At 41.1% G+C, this 16,397-nt stretch overlaps 1 pseudogene; it reads left to right on the forward strand.

Moving 5' to 3' along the window:
* Positions 1-204: 204 nt before the first annotated feature.
* LOC105993813 lies at positions 205-713 on the forward strand (annotated as a pseudogene).
* The last annotated feature ends 15,684 nt before the right edge of the window (positions 714-16,397 follow it).

The following is a 16,397-nucleotide window of genomic DNA, read 5'->3' on the forward strand; positions in this document are numbered from 1 at the left end:
AAAAATAAATAGAAGGTGTCCACGTTGGAAAGAAAGATCCAAAACTATCTGTTCACAGATGGCATGATACTATAGGTAGAAAACATTAAGATTCCACCTAGAAAAGTTAGAATAAATAAATTCAGTAGCTACAGGACACAGAATCAGTTACATTTCTATATAAAGAGAGAAATAAAAAAGTGCTCGGATGTCGCCAAGGTGGAGGAATGGGGTTAGGGAGCATCATGTCCACGGAAGTCCCTGAGGCAGCCTTGGCTGAGGAGCAGAAGGAAATGGAAGATAAAGTGACTAGTCCTGAGAAAGGTGAAGAAGCAGAATTAAAAGCAAGATATCCTCACCTGGGACAAAAGCCTGTGGGTTCAGATTTTCTAAGGAAACAATTGCAGAAAGGGCAAAACTATTTTGATTCTGGAGATTACAACATGGTTAAAGCAAAGATGAAGAACAAGCAACTGTCCACTGCAGCTCCAGACAAGACAGAGGTCACTGGGGACCACATTCCCACTCCACAGGACCTTCCTCAGTGGAAACCATCCCTCGTCGCTAGCAAGCTGGCTGGCTAATTAAAAAAGCTGCACTGCATGAATCTTCTAATTCCCATTATTCCTCCTTAATATGTTACTTATCCACTTCTGTTTCTTTTCATTCACTAAGTCTTTTGAGACTGACAGTTTTGCAGGTAGTGGTAGTGTGTGCTACTATTGTAAGAGACTGTTCCTGTGTAGAGGTTTTGACTAGCTTAACAGTGCACTGATGAGAAGGACATGGAATAATTGTATATATTACCTAACTTCTAATGTAGGACTGGTTCCAACAAGTAACAAAGCAAGTTGTACCATTTTAATGTTTTGGTTTTCTTTCTCCATCTTAATTATAGCTTCATACGCTAACTCCTGTTTAATATGACCTCTCTTGTTTTGATTTCTTTTGTATTTCCTTCTGGATTTTGTAAAATGGAACTTTTAAGACCACAGTTGGAAAGCAGGTCATATAACTCAAACACAAGTTGATGGGGCTCCACAAGATTGGAAACTGTCTTTAATGGCCTTCAACCTGTCTCAGCGTTCACAGTAGAATCTCCCTTGGGCAATATTTGTTCCATTCCAGTATAACTTGTGTAGCTTCAGTGCTTAGCAGCTGTTGCTGAAGCTCATCCCCAGTTTTGTGGCATTATAACCCTTTCATGGTGGAAGATGTGAATGAAGCGTGCATGTGCAGTGATTGTGTTGCATTCACTTTTGTGCCATTTTTGTATATACAATAGTTTTGTACAACCTTTCACAAATGTCTGTATTAATTTCACATATTGGAAAGTAGATAATGTGCCAACCAGAAGCACAAGAGTTCCTTAAAAAACAACAACAACAACAAAAAAAAACTATGTCCTTACATGTAGCTTTTGTATAATAGTTTACAAGTTGGGGCTTATAGAATACCAAACTGAAATCTTGGCTCAGTCTGCCATAGAGTTAAGCTTTTTCATTTGCTACTAATATCCCTGACTTTCAGTGGCCTTGTGCAAATGTGGTATGTTGCTTAGGCATATCTTTTGTCCTGTGCAGAATATATCATTTTGAAAATTACAATTAGTATAATGTATATAAACTTTATAAATGTAAGCTTGTTACTTCCACACTCAACTTTAGGGACACTACAGGGCTTGCATATTATGCCTCCTCACCCCACTCCCATCTCCCTGATTTCTTTACTCTTCATGTTGGCTGTTTGATTTTATATGAAAGCATAAGTGGACACTGTCTTTTATAACAATAATGATGTTTTCTTTCTAACTTCTCAGTTAACCACTCTTAGTCCCATGTTGCTCATATTTGACAGTTATTTAAAGTTATTTAAATAAAAGAGAGAAATAAAAATGAAAGTAAGAAAATCCCATTTATCAAAACATAAAAACAGTAAAATACTTAAGAATTTACTTAACCAAAGAGGTAAAAGTCTTGTATACTGAAAACTACTAAACAGTGATGTAATAAACTAAATAACATACAAATAAACGAAAAGACATTTTGTGTTTGTGACTTTATTACCAAGTGTATGCTATACAAAGCTACTACAGATTCAATATTAACCCTCTGAAGATATTTCTCCTCTCCTCTTCTTTCTTCTCCCTTTCCTTTCTCTTCTCTTCTTTCTTTCTTTTTCCTTTCCTTCCCTCCCTTTCTTTTCTTCTTTTCAAGCAATGTGTTGCTCTAATAGCCTAGGCTGGTCTTGGGCTTGCCATCCTCTTTTCATACCCTCTCAGGTGTAGAGATTACAGGCATGGTTACTATGCCTGGTCCATGAAAATCTTAATGGCATTTTCTGTAGAAATTAAAACATAATCCTAAAATTCATAAAAGACCATAAGTAGACAAAACAACCTTGTGAGAGAAAAACAAAGCTGGAGGCATCATACTTCCTGCTTTCAAACATAGAGATATGGTAATTAAAGTTAACAGCTAACAGAGCCCTGAAGTAAGTCCTTGCATAAGGTCAACTGATTTTTATTTTTTTATTTTTATTTTTGTCGGTCGTGGAGCCTGAACTCTGGGCCTGGGCGCTGTCCCTCAGCTCTTCAGCTCAAGGATAGCGCTCTACTACTTGAGCCATAGTGCCACTTCCAGTTTTTTCTGCTTATGTGGTGCTGAGGAATTGAACCCAGGGCCTCATGCATGTTAGGCAAGCACTCTATCACTGAGCCACCTTCCCAGCCCTTCAACTGATTTTTAACTACGAGGAAAGGACAGTCTCTTCAACGTGTTATTAGAAAAACTGCATATCCAAATGCTAAAGAATGAGCTTTTATTTTATACTATATACAAAAATCAACTCAAAATGGATTGAAGACGTAAATGTAAGAACTGAAACTATACGACCTGTAGAAAATGACACAGGGAAAAGCTTCTTGACATGGGTTTGGCCATTGGTTTCTGGACATAGCCCTCAATCACAGGCAGGTAAGTCGGGCCATTACAAACTAAAGAGCTTCCACACAGCAGTAGAAACAATTCAGAGAAGAGAAAGCAGCCATGGAATGGAGAAAATGTAGGAAATCATAGATTTGATAAGGGTCTAGTTTCTAAAATATGTAAGGAATGATTCCAACTCTACAGCACAAACTGAATAACCCTCAAATTGGTTAAGAGACAGACATTTCTTGAAATAAGATGTACAAATAACCAACAGGTTGTAAAAAGGTGCTCAACATCACTAATTATCAGGGAAATATGAATGAAATCCACAAGGAGCCGTCACCCCATGATTGCTGGCCAGGCTGTCATCAAAAAATGAATGCTAGCAAGTGTTGGCAAGGCTGTGGAGAACTTAGAATTCTTCTCCTCTATTGGTGGGAATGAAAACTCCTCTATTGGTGGGAATGAAAAAAATGATGCTGTTTCTATGGAAACCAGTCTGGAACTCCCTAAAATAAAAATAAAATTAGAACTACCCCATAACCCAGCTACCTCTAGCTATTCTCCACCCCCCCCAACTCAAAACCAAGAGATAGCAGCAATACTTGTGTTCACTGGGGCATTATTCACAACAGGCAACCTAGAAGTCCATTCACTGTGCTAGGTATGACCCATGTTGGCGTGACTTCACTGAAGAATGCTTTGGTGTTGTGAACTGAGTAATTGGAGTTTTGAAATTACCCTAGAAACCCTTTCACCTGTGTTTCTAAATGAGCACCTGGACACAGATGACTAAAATCATGGATAATTTACACTTAGCAGATGGGGATAGGCTTAGGCTGAAAACTGTCAGCAGAACCAAAATCAGTGTGGAGAGTCTCTGCCTCCCTCTACCTGCCAGGGAGCATTCCTCATCCAGCCAGTGACAAGGGCTACCAACATCAAGCTCCTTTGTCACTTGTGGGCTGGACCAAAGACCATTACTATACCTAAGCTAAATGTCAGGCAACCTTGCTTCTGAGAAAATATCATGAGGCCAAGAGAAGGAAATGGACCTGAATACCCTATATACACTCTCCACTAGGCTAACACATCTCTCTCTCTCTCTATGCCTTTTAGCTCCAGGGAGTATTTACAAAGTAGCTAATGACAGTATGCTCTCACACTAAAATGATTCCAAAATACAGTGCTGTGTGAAGTACTTCAGTTATATAGCTTGCCACCCATCACTGGCACAGGAAGAAAATACTGCTTTCTCTATGCTATTTAACTGGTCATATTTAGCACACTGAGTTCCTTTGTAGAATGAAAACCTATATTTGTTAGGAAATGGAAATACTTGGAAAAAAATCATATTAAGTGAAGTAAGCCAGACCCAAAGAACATAGGTCCCATGGTTTCCCTTAATTGCAATAATTAGCATACGTCTAGGCTAATCCTAGCAGATGAGCAGAAAAGCTCAATAGCTATGTGCATATGACCATATAAGATGATGCTAAACTCCCAATGACTGAAATAGAGAAAACAATCAAAATTTCATATGGAATAACAAAAGACCGAGAATAGCCAAAGCAATTCTAGGCAAAAGAAACAATGCGGGAGGGATCACGATACCAGATTTCAAGCTCTACTACAGAGCCATAATAACAAAGACAGCTTGGTATTGGCACATGTCTCCCTGAGGTGTGGATGTTAAATCTGAAATGCAAGGAGATACTACAAAGTAAACAGGACTTGAGAAACAAAGGACCTCCATTCAATTTGTCATATCATTTCTAAATGACTCCATGTTCTTGACCATATATATGGTGTGTGTGTGTGTGTGTGTGTGTGTGTGTGTGTGTATGTGTTCATCTGAGGGAAGCTAGGAGGAGGGATCAGAATCAGAGGGAAATGAGAAAATATACAACAGAGGGGCCCATCAGCTGCACTAGACATTGATAAAAATGAACTAAACAACTCAAGGGCAGCAATGGGAGGGAGAGAATGAGCAGGAAAGAGGGAATAGCTTACACAAAACAAAAGAAAGAAATGTACATATCAACTGATGGGGAAGAAATAGTTGTATTGTCAAAGCTCATAGAATTCACAAACATTATAGGCCATGATAATGACAAATTGCCTTGTGAAGGTTAGAATGTGTTTGTGACTTTAACTAAGATCACTATCTGACAATACTCTGAATTTGTGAAGTTTATGTAATCACTTAATCTCAATAAAAATTTTTAAAAAAACAAAAGCAAAAACAAACAAAAAGATGATGCTAAGCGAAGTGAACGCCAAGACACGGACACAAGAGGTTTTTCTTTTTTGTTGTTTTTAATGTACTATGTGATTTTTTTTGTTTCTTTTGTATGTTCTTCTCCCATGGTATATATCCCTTGTCATCACAGTATTTGATTTTGGTACCCTGGTCTGTATATATGTTTATCTGAATTAGGGAAGAGTAGGGGAACAACAGAATAATGAGACAAAGGACAAGGGGGAACCAATGTAACAGCAATATTCACAAGACAATATATTGGAAATTGGGGGGAAGAGTTTGAGGGGGAGCAAAAGTAGGAGAAAAAGGAGGGAAGGGGTAACAAGTTTGACAAAAATGTACTTATTACCTTACTTATGTAACTTTAACCCCTCTATACATCACCTTGACAATAAAAAATGAAAAAAAAAGAAAACCTATAATGACATTAAAAAAATATTTCCTAAGACACCAGGGATATTCCCTCCCATGTCACATTAGTGAGTGAGACTCCATTTGAACCAAACTTTGAATAAACAGAACCGTCACAGATGTGGAATTTTGTCACAACTAGAAAAAAGGTCATCTCTCATTTGCGCTAAGTGGGCTGTTAATATGCTGCCATCCAGCACTCTCCTTGCAGTGGGGCATTCATCCAACTCAACTTTAAGAACAGAAATATAAGCTCATGTCTGTAATCCTAGCTACTCAGGAGGCTGAGATCTGAGGATACAGATCGAAAGGCAGCTGGGTGGGAAAGTCTGTGAGACTCTTATTTTCAATTACATATCAAACATGGAGCTATGGCTCAAGTTGTAGAGCACTGTCTTTAAGTGCAAAAGCTAAGGGACAGTGACCTAGGTCCTGAGTTCAAGTTCCAAGACAGTCACAGGAAACAACAAACAAAAAACTAGAAATATATCCCACAAATTTTAGTTTTAGTAGGAAGGTCAGGCTTTTCTGACTCCAGGACCTTTGTGCCTGCATGGTGCTAATTTACACTGTACAGGTTTTCCATCAGTGGGTCACATTCTGCTGCTCAGTTTCCCACTATAGGGGCAATATTCCATAGATAATTCCAGAAACAAATTATAAGTTTAAATAACTTTTATGACATATGTTGTTATAACTGTTGTAACTACTGCTAAATGTATTAAGTATGCATAACTATGCATGTGTAGGGAAAAGCATGGAATACATGGGATGTGGTACATCTTCCATGCATCTAAGAAAAGCTGGCACACATTCTTGAAGGGGCACTACTTTTTGACCAGAACTGGCTTTTTGGCTTTGCCTGGTCTCCTGAGGACATCTCTGTAGAATGCTTATTGGAGCACTCTGGGAATGTGGCTTGGTGGTAGAGTGCTTGCCTAGCAATGCATGAAGCCCTGGGTTCTATTCTTCAGTATCACATAAACAGAAAAGGCCGGAAGTGGTGCTGTGGCTTAAGTCGTAGAGCGCTAGCCTTGAGCAAAGAGAGGCTCAGGGACAGTGCCCAGGCCCTGAGTTCAAGCCCCAGGACTGGCAAAAAAAGAAAAAGAAAAAGAAAAGAATGTCCATTGAAAAGAGTTTGAGACAAGGTCAATGTCAGTAAGTGCTACGGAGTCAACAAGTGAATACGCAAGAACACAGTGCGGGCAAACTTCTGAGTATACAAATTGTCCCATAAATCTAACAGCTGATCGATTTGTGGCATGCACTCACTCTTTGGGGACAGGCTGGCTTTGGCCTTGTCTCTGCCTTCCTTGTCAGGAGAGGCATGGACTTGTGGCTTGTCTACTGGCCTCTGATACTTCTGGAAAGGGGGAAGTCTGACCACTGCCTGCTCCTTCTCTCCTCCTGCACAGAGGCCTGGTGGCCATTCTCTGGGTCTGGTTCACTAGTGGTGCTGGTGAGTCACATGTTTACAGACTTCTGTAACTCGTCTAATTTCAGGGAACTGCCTTTTTCTTTTCCCCAGGAGAGGAAACACAAGTGGCCTCTGACCTATGCTAGTCTTCTGTTTTCTGAGTACAGAATACAAGAATTTTCAAAAGATTTCACATTGTAGCTGTGTACACTGGTGGCTCACACCTAGAATCCTAGCTACTCAGGATGCCTAGAAGTTCAAAGCCAGCCTGGGGAGTTAGGTCTGTGAGATTTTTTTTTTTTCCTTTGGTATTGGTCCTGGGGCTTGCACTCAGGGCTTACTCACTCTCCTTGAGCTTTTTTGCTCAAGACTAATGTTCTACAACTTGAGCCACAGCTCCACTTCTGGCTTGTTATATTGGTTAACTGGAGATAAGAGAGTCCTCCTAGACTTTCCTGTCCCAGATCTACTACTCCGGAGTAGCTAGGATTACAGGCTTGAACCACAGGTTCGTAGCTCCTCTAGGAGATTCTTATCAATTAATCATCAAAAAGCCAGCAGTGTTGCTGTGGATCAATTGGTGAAGCTGTAGCCTTGAGTGAAAAAACGAAAGGGCAGTGCATAGGCCCTGAGTTTAAGCCCCAGTACGAGATTCTACGCTGTGAGTTGGCATTTACTCATTTTACGGTGATTTCTTTCCAACCTGTGACACAGAGGTAAACGTCTGCTGTCAAAGTGTGTTGCACTCGGCTATCCAAGGAAAAAAGGTGCTGTTTGTTTTCTGGATGGGGCCTCCACTGCACTCCAAAGGTTGCAAAACATTTTCATTACAAGAATGAAAAGAATGCAATCAAAACCCTAAAAAATTGATATTGTTCTTTTAACAGTAATAAACATGGCTTACTGCTTTTAAGTAGGGAGTTGTTTTGGCCAAATAATTCCCCAATTTCACAATGAATTGATTTAAAAAATAAGATTAAAAAATTTTTTTGGTGCCAGTCTTAGACTTGAACACACAGGGTCTGAGTTTTGTCCCTTAGCTTCTACTCAAGACTAGTGCTCTACCACTTGAGCCACAGCTTCACTTTTGGCTTTTTTTTCCCCCCTTGCTAGGGATAAGCTTTTAACTGTGATCCTCAGATCTCAGCTTTTGGAATAGTTAGGACTACATGCATAAGCCACTGGTGCTTGCTAACATTTCTTTTGTGTGTGTGTGTGTGTGTCATGTATAATCTCCAGGGCTCCACAATGGCATACCTTATAAAGTGAAGTTCCTAATATAGATCTGTGAGGCACACTCTGATCCACATTCCCTACCACATTACCCCACTACTCACTCTCATCCTCTTCATCCTTTACTCCATTAGGCAAGATAGGGATCCTGCTGGACCCCTACAGAGGCAGATTCTCTGGGCTTCTTTCATTGACTCCTTGGAGAACAGGGAATCCAGCTCATATGCTTTTACAGGTAAGTTTGCATCCATTATTATACATGTATATACCAAAGTCAAAACTGCTATAGCAATTAAGGATCTACCTTCTCATCATCCTCCACTAGTAAAATGCCATCTTTTTTTTCTCTCTCTCTCTCTTTTTTTGGTCCATCGTGGGGCTTGAACTCTGGGCTTGGGCGCCGTCCCTCAGCTCTTCAGCTCAAGGCGAGTGCTCTACCACTTGAGCCACAGCACCACTTCCAGTTTTCTAGTGGTTTATTGGAGATAAAAGTCTCACTGACTTTCCTGCCCGGGCTGGCTTTGAACTATGATTCTCAGATCACAGCCTCCTGAGTAGGTCGGATTACAGGCGTGAGCTACCAGTGCCCAGCTTAAAATGCCCTAAGGAAGGCAGATGTGAGAGGTTTTTATGAGAACTTTTGCTATGATAATATTGACCCACAAGCTGCCATTTACTTTGTTCATAAAATGAAATAATATTGGTGCTCTATTATTTATTAATTCTCTTAGTTTTTTTTTTTCTTTTTTGGTGCTGGGGTTGAACTCAGGGCCTGGGCACTGTCTTTAAGTGATTTTGCTCAAGGCTAGTGCTCCACCACTTTGAACCAGCTTCATTTCTGGGTTTCAGGTGGCTAACTGGAAATAAGAGTCTCACAAACTTTCCTGCCTGGTCTGGCTTTGAACCTTGAGCCTCACATCTCAATTTCCTGAGTAGCTAGGATTATAGGTGTGAGCCACCAGTACTCTAGCTTCCCTTAGATTCTTATTTTAAGGACAATTTTTTAAAAAAAAATCAGGGCTGAAAGTGCCTTTCACCTTGTACATCTCTAATACCCAGGGAAGCACCTGCACAAAAGCCAAGCCAGGGCTTCACAGATAATGTAAGCGTTCCCCTGGTACCTTCAGGTTTAGATGCAGTTGCTTCTGTTACACCAAAATAGCCTCTTTCTGAACCTTCTCCTTATAATATGGGTTAGTAGAACAGCAGTCAGGGAATTGTGCCCTATACAGCTTGCAGATGGGAAGATAAGTTGAAAAACTGAAACCTGCCTGACAATAAATTGGGGGCAAGGGACTATAACAGAATGAGAAGGTAAGAAGGATAAGAATGAGGAAATGAGGATGTTAGTAAACCTTTTGTGCCACAGCTTTACAGGAAACAGAAAGAGGAACCAACCAATCAGAAAGCCAGCCAATTCTCATTATTTAACCCAAGACCAATTGCTAACAAGGAAGACAGCCAAGATGGTATATGTCTAGGCCATGTATATGCTCTCTTGCTTGCTCACGTGTGCCAGCACTGAGACTTGAACTCAGGATGTGGGCACTATCTCAGCTTTTTAACTCAAGGCTGGTGTTCTACCACTTGAGCCACACTTTGGTGTGGCACTTTGGTGGTTAATTGGAGATGAGTCTTGTAAACTTTCCTGCCCTGGCTGGCTTTGAGCCTCAACCCTCAGATCTCAGCCTCCTGAGTAGCTAAGGATTACATTACAGGAGTGAGGCACTGGTGTCCAGCAAGTATATCTTTTTCTAACTTAGACTCACCAAATTGTTACACTTAGAGGGACTCACTGAGTGAATATTAATCCTTTTATTTATTTATTTTTTTTTGTGAATATTAATCCTACGCCAGCACTTCCACCTCTTATGTGTCTCTTTTGTTAGGATTAGACAACACTGAATTCAGCTGTGTGTTGTACCAGCCAATGGCTTTACCTGTCATTGTGTTCATTCCCATTTCCCCTAAGCTGCCATAAGAGCAGAAAGGGGTAATCAGAAGGTCCTTTCTTTTATTTATTTTTGTCAATTGTGAGGCTTGAACTCTGGGCCTGGGCATTGTCCCTGAGCTCTTCAGCTTGAGGCAAGTGCTCTGCCACTTCCAGTATTCTGGTGGAGATAAGAGTCCCATGGACTTTCCTGCCTGGGCTGGCTTTGAACCATGATCCTCAGATCTCAGCCTCCTAAGTAGCTAGGATGACATGTGTGAGCTACCAATGTCTGGCTTTGAAGGTCCTTTCTGTGGTGACTCTGGATATGATACAGCAGCAGGTGGTTACAGCTGCAGGTGGTAATGCAGAAATTCCTTCTGACAAGGCTTGGGCATAGGACAGCTTATGAATGCTTCCCAATGGCCTGAAGAGCTCAGGGCCAGTGTGTGACACTCACATTTTCCAGCACGACGTGGGTAATGCAGTGCCAGTGAAAAGTTTTGGTGGTGCCGAACAACCTGCTTACCCAGAACTGTAGTTGCAAAGATCTAGAATGATGCTTTTTGAGCCGGGCACCAGTGGCTCATGCCTGTAATCCTAGCTACTCAGGAGATTGAGATTTGAGGATCATGTTTCAATGCCAGCCTGGGCAGGAATGCCCGTGAGATTCAACAAACTACTCAGAAAAAAGCCTGAAGTGATGCTGTGGCCCAAAGCAGCTCAGGGACGGCACTCAGGCCCTGAGCTTAAGTCCCAGGACCGCCCCTCCCCTCCCCAAAAGAAATGCTTTTCTTATTCATAAACCATCGGTTTCTATAATGGGACAGTCTTTCCTACTCAGTCAACTTACCTGGGTCTCTTTAAGAGGAGAGGTGGGGCTTGTAGTCTTGCCATGAGCTAATTAGAATAAACCACACTCCTCTGCAGGGCCCACAGTGCTCCCTCCTCCCCATTAGTTCCCACGTGTCCTGCCATATGCTCTCTATGAGCAGCCTGCCCTGCCCCCACAGCGCTTTGCATTTGAAGTGATTGATAAAGCTGTTTCACATAGTTCCTCACCACCCAGTCACAGCAGAGCTTGCAGCTGGTTGCAGGTATTCTGTGACTTTGGACAAATGTCCATTAACATGCCTTTATTACAGCTGTATCACACAGGGTAGGCTCATTGCCCAGAGCCTGTGCTGTCCCTAGTTCAGCCTGGTAAAGAAATTCTGAAACCAGGGGGGTCAGTTTCACTAATGCCTTAACACAGTGAATCACAGCTTCAGATGACAGGATCTAAACTCCTTTTTCAGTAAAAGAGTTGATTTCAGATTGAAACCAAAAATCCAAACCAAACAAAAAACCCCAAATAAACCCCCAAACAAGACATGGTATTAAGTGTTAATAATTTATTTATTATTTATTTATTTATTGCTTACAGTTCTTTATGTAGCCTGATCTACCTAAATAGTGCATTTTGGAGTAGTTTAAAAATATTTGTTTTTATTAAAGGTGATGTACGGAGTGATTGCAATTACTGTGATAAGAGTCTCGGGGCTTGCTTCAAACGGAGATCCTTGGATCTCTGCTTCCTGAGTAGCTAAGATTACAGGTGTGAGTCACCGGCACCCAGCATTACATCATGTTTGAAAAACTGAAATGATCTATCTAGAAGGCTAAGATCTGAGGATCTTGATTTAAAGCCAGACTGGGCAGGAAGTTTGTGAGACTCTTCTCCAATTAACTACCCAAAAGCCAGAAGTGGAGCTGTAGTTCAAGTGGTAGAGAATTAGCCTTGAGTGAAAAAGCTAAGAGACAGCAAACTGGTGTACACACATACCACCACCATCATCAACTGCAAAGAAAACCCAAAACAACAAGAACTAAAGCTGAAATGATCACTTTCAATGTCATGAGATGATTTCAGCCCTAGTAGTCAGGGGTATGTTTGGAAACTTTTCATAGACTTGAGTTGGCTAGACAATTTTCGGGCTCTTCTGGTCTCCATTCAAGGGAAAGTCCTGTAATCCACTGAAGAGTTTCACTGAAAACTATAAAACTGGCCAGGCGCTGGGGGTTCACACCTATAATCTCAGCTACTCATCCCACAAACTGGTAAATCTGGTGCATTTCTTTTCAAGCATTATTGCCCAGAATTCTTGGTGGACACTGCTGAGCAATTCCTTCCTCTTCCAACTCCTTCCTGTATGTTTTCCTCAGTTCCTGTCTTGGCTTCCCCAGTCTCCAGCAGAAAACTCACGTCAATAATGAACGCATCCTTGCTTTCTAAATGAGTTCAAGTAGATGAAAACTCTGGATAGCATACCTGGTGTTAGGTACATGGCTTTAATGTGCCCACTAAAGCTTCTTTATGTGGTGAAATTTAATCTCCATGGTGAAGTATTAAGATGGAATTTAATCTGTGGAGTTTAGAGGTGGGGCCTTTGGAAGGTGATTAGGATTAGATAAACTCATTAGGGTAGTGGCCCCATTTTTGAACTGCTGGGTTTCATAAGAAGAGGGGGAACACACACACACACACACACACACACACACACACACACACACTTCTTTTTCTTTTGCTATGTGCTACCCTAAACTACCTGGAGACCAACAGATCACCAGGAGGCCACGAAAGACCATTAGAAGATTCAGTCTTTCAGTGGAAACATCTTTTCTTTGTAAATATATCCAGCCTCAGATATTTCCATTATAGTAATACAAAATGATTACTACACTTGGTTAGGTCAATTATGCTTTTAGATTCAGGGATGCTGCCAATGGCCTTCCATGTGAGTGAGCATAACTTATAGCAAATTCTTTGTGGCTTATGGACAGATCAGAGGCAAGAACTGGCCACTCTCAGGTATTTCTCACACAGACTGTGTTTTAGTAATGTGAATGAATGCTTTCAAATATGTTGGCTTTAGATGGAAACTGGCTATTTTCACTTTAATCTAGAAGTTCACAGTGAGCCTGTGTTCTCACAAGGCCTCAAAGGTAAGGCAGCTGAACTTTGTGATCTGCTTTAGCCCTAGTTATGGAGCCAACAATTCCTCCTTCACCTCCAATTTGTATGTGGAAACCCAAACTACCAATGTGACTGTACTGGACATGGAACCTTCAAGGAGGTTGCTAAGGTACAATGGGGTCATAGGACAGGTTGTAACCTGATGGAGGTGGTGTCCTCATAACAGGAAGAGACACCACATTTCTCTCTCTCTCTCTAGAAATATATATATATATATATATGTATATATATATGTACATTCTCTCCATGAGAGAATACTGAAACAAGCAGTTGTCTGTGAGCCAGAAAGGGAGCTTTCCTTTACTAGAAACCAACACTGCTAGTGCCTCCATCTTAGATTTTCAGCCTGCAGAACTAATGTGAGTTATCTCAGGATCAGTTCTCCATTGTCTGTCTCCACATCCAGTCACCTGAACCCTTTCTCAAGCCCAGGTCCTCCTCATCCCTACCACCCAGCTCAGGTTTGATTCCATGATTGCTTGTCTGGACTGCTGTCTTGTAAGGGGAATGTTCATGGTATTCCCATGAACATTCCTATACCCCTTAGCATCTCATCTGGCTATTGTATACCTGAAAGATGCTCTATCTAAAAATTAAATACTACTACCTCACATGGTCAAGTGCTTACTGCCATAGGGGTATTTGATTCTTAGGCTATTGTCTATGTGCATGAGGACAGAAAGCTGAGTCTTCAGCTTAGCCCCTAGGGAGTGGGAGCATACCAAGCCCCTGTGGAGCACAGCAACCATAATACAGGGACACATGACAGGTGAAAACAGAATGGAGAGGCACACTGATCTCAGTGGAGATGCTGCGGAGCTGCCCTATAGGAGTAGTTATTGTAGGGATTACAGTGGCCTTGGAACACTGGGCCTGGGGTATAGAAGTATACCCCAGAGTTTGCCCTGCATGCTGGGTTCTCAATGCACACCCTGAGACCGAGAAATGAAGTCTCTGAGCGAAAGTAAATGGCTGTGGAGATAGCCACTCACTGGGGAACAGAAGTACCTGAGGACCTCTAATCTAAATCCTAATGAAACTGAGGATCTTAACTCAAATCTATGCAAAAACTGATAAACAATGTCAACCTGATAAAACTTTTTTGGCCAACCATGGTAAAACAAAATTTCAAAACTGAAAACATTGAATTCCTACTGCAGCTATGCGGAGGCAGCAAAGTTACTGTCCATTGTGGGATCTGCTGTCTCTCTGCTTTTATTTGTCAAAACCTGCTTCCCTAAAAGCAAATGGTGGCCCCAAAAGGAAGACAAAAGTTATGGGAACCCCTCTCAGCCTAAAAAGACATGCAGTGTGTTTAACTGAAATGGTGACGTGAAAAACAGATTTACAGGGATGCAACATGTTTTTGGTGGAGGCTGGTGTGCGCTATGGGGAAATGAATCAAACATCTTCAGTGCTGCACCGAGCATGCGCAGGGTATTTTGGAAACAGCTTACTCACAAATACCAAGGGCCAACGGTTTGTTCTTTCAAACCGTGGAGTTCACAGTTCCATTTTTCAGTTCTTCTATTCCTTTTCACAGGATTGGTTTACTTTTTATTACAGATCTAGCATTTTCTGCTTCACACATACACGTGTATATGTGTATGTGTGCGTGTGTGTGTGTGTGTGTGTGTGTGTGTGTGTATGTGTGTGCTGGTATTGGGACTTGAACTCAGGGCCTGGTGCTGTCTCTTGGCTTTATCACTCAAGACTATCACTGTACCACTTGAGCCCAAGCTCTATTTTTGGCTTTTTGCTGGTTAATTTGAGACTAGAGTATCACAGATTTTTCTGCCTTGGTTGGCTTCAAACCACAATCTTTCGATCTCAGCCTCTTGGGAACGTAGGAGTAAACTGGATCCCACCTCGTATAATTTTTTTTATTGTTGCCCTACCTATTATTTCCAAAACTATGTCTGATCCACAATTACATGAAAAGCACATTAATTTTGAGAACTCTATACCTTGTTTCTGTATTATTTGAGCTCAGAACTCCCCCTTCTACAATTATTTTAATCTGATTCATTAAAACACATTTTTGGGGCTAATTTCCAGAAAAATGTGCACAGAGTATATTTTCAGCAGCTACATGCCATTTTAGATATGGGGTTGACATTTGAAATAGATAAGGCCATGAGTCAATGTCTTTCAAGAGTACATTCAAAATGTATTGCAATTATTTGAAATTTTACTGTCCAAAATGATTTGGATACCTTTAGGGTAGGTGTAACATTCTAGAACTCCAATTTTGTATCCCTAGGCCTCTGGAAACATTTGCTATGAGATTAGAACTTCGCCTTGCTCTTTTCTTTTCCTCTTCTTTCCTCTTATCTTCCTCTTCTCCACCCCCATTACTGGTATTTGAACTCAAGGTCTTGAGTTTACTAGACAAGTATTCTACTACTTGAATCATGCCCCCCCCCAGACTTTTTTGCTTTTATTTTATCTCTTTATTTATTTTACAGATTCAGTCTCCTGCTTTTTTGCCCTAACAGGCCTCAGACCATGATCCTCTTACCTATACCTCCCACACAGCTGAAATTATAGGCATGTACCACTTTGCTTAGATAATTTGTTGCTTTAACTTTTTATCCCCCAAACTTTTAAGTATAAAGCCCAATCTTCCTAATTTTTACCTCCTGAATTGCTGGGATAAGAGGTACCTGCCACCATGTCCAGCCTTCTATCTTTGGAGGTATACTGGTGTATTTATTTAATCTTACAGTACCTCTTGACTGTGGTTTTGCTATCTGCAGTGTCAGTTACCCAGCAACAATGGTGGTTGGGAAAATACTACATGGAGAATTTGTAAGTCTTAAACTGGGAGCCATTCTGTTTAGTGTGTTGCTCCATTTCCCTTACCCAGAACAAGAATCATTCCTCTGTCCAGTTTATCTATGCAGTATATGCTATCTGCTCATCAGGCACTTAGCACTTAGCTATGTGAGTGGGATTCTCTGTGGTAGCTTCAAGTGCTTGTGGTTAAGTGACTCTCATGGCATGCTGCTGCTTCTACAGTCACATAACTTTTGTTATAGTTTGCTGTCATAATGGTTCTATTTTATTATGAGGTGTTGTGCCTAATTTATGCATAACCTTCATCACAGTATGCATCTGTGGGAGAAAGCACAGTTGGAACTGGTATAATCCATTCTTTCCGTTGTTCATGGAGATCTTAGAATGTATTCTTCCTTAGAAGCAAAACAATCGTTTTG

Source organism: Dipodomys ordii, unplaced genomic scaffold (assembly GCF_000151885.1).
Source record: "Dipodomys ordii isolate 6190 unplaced genomic scaffold, Dord_2.0 Scaffold100, whole genome shotgun sequence".
NCBI classification, from domain to species: domain Eukaryota; kingdom Metazoa; phylum Chordata; class Mammalia; order Rodentia; family Heteromyidae; genus Dipodomys; species Dipodomys ordii.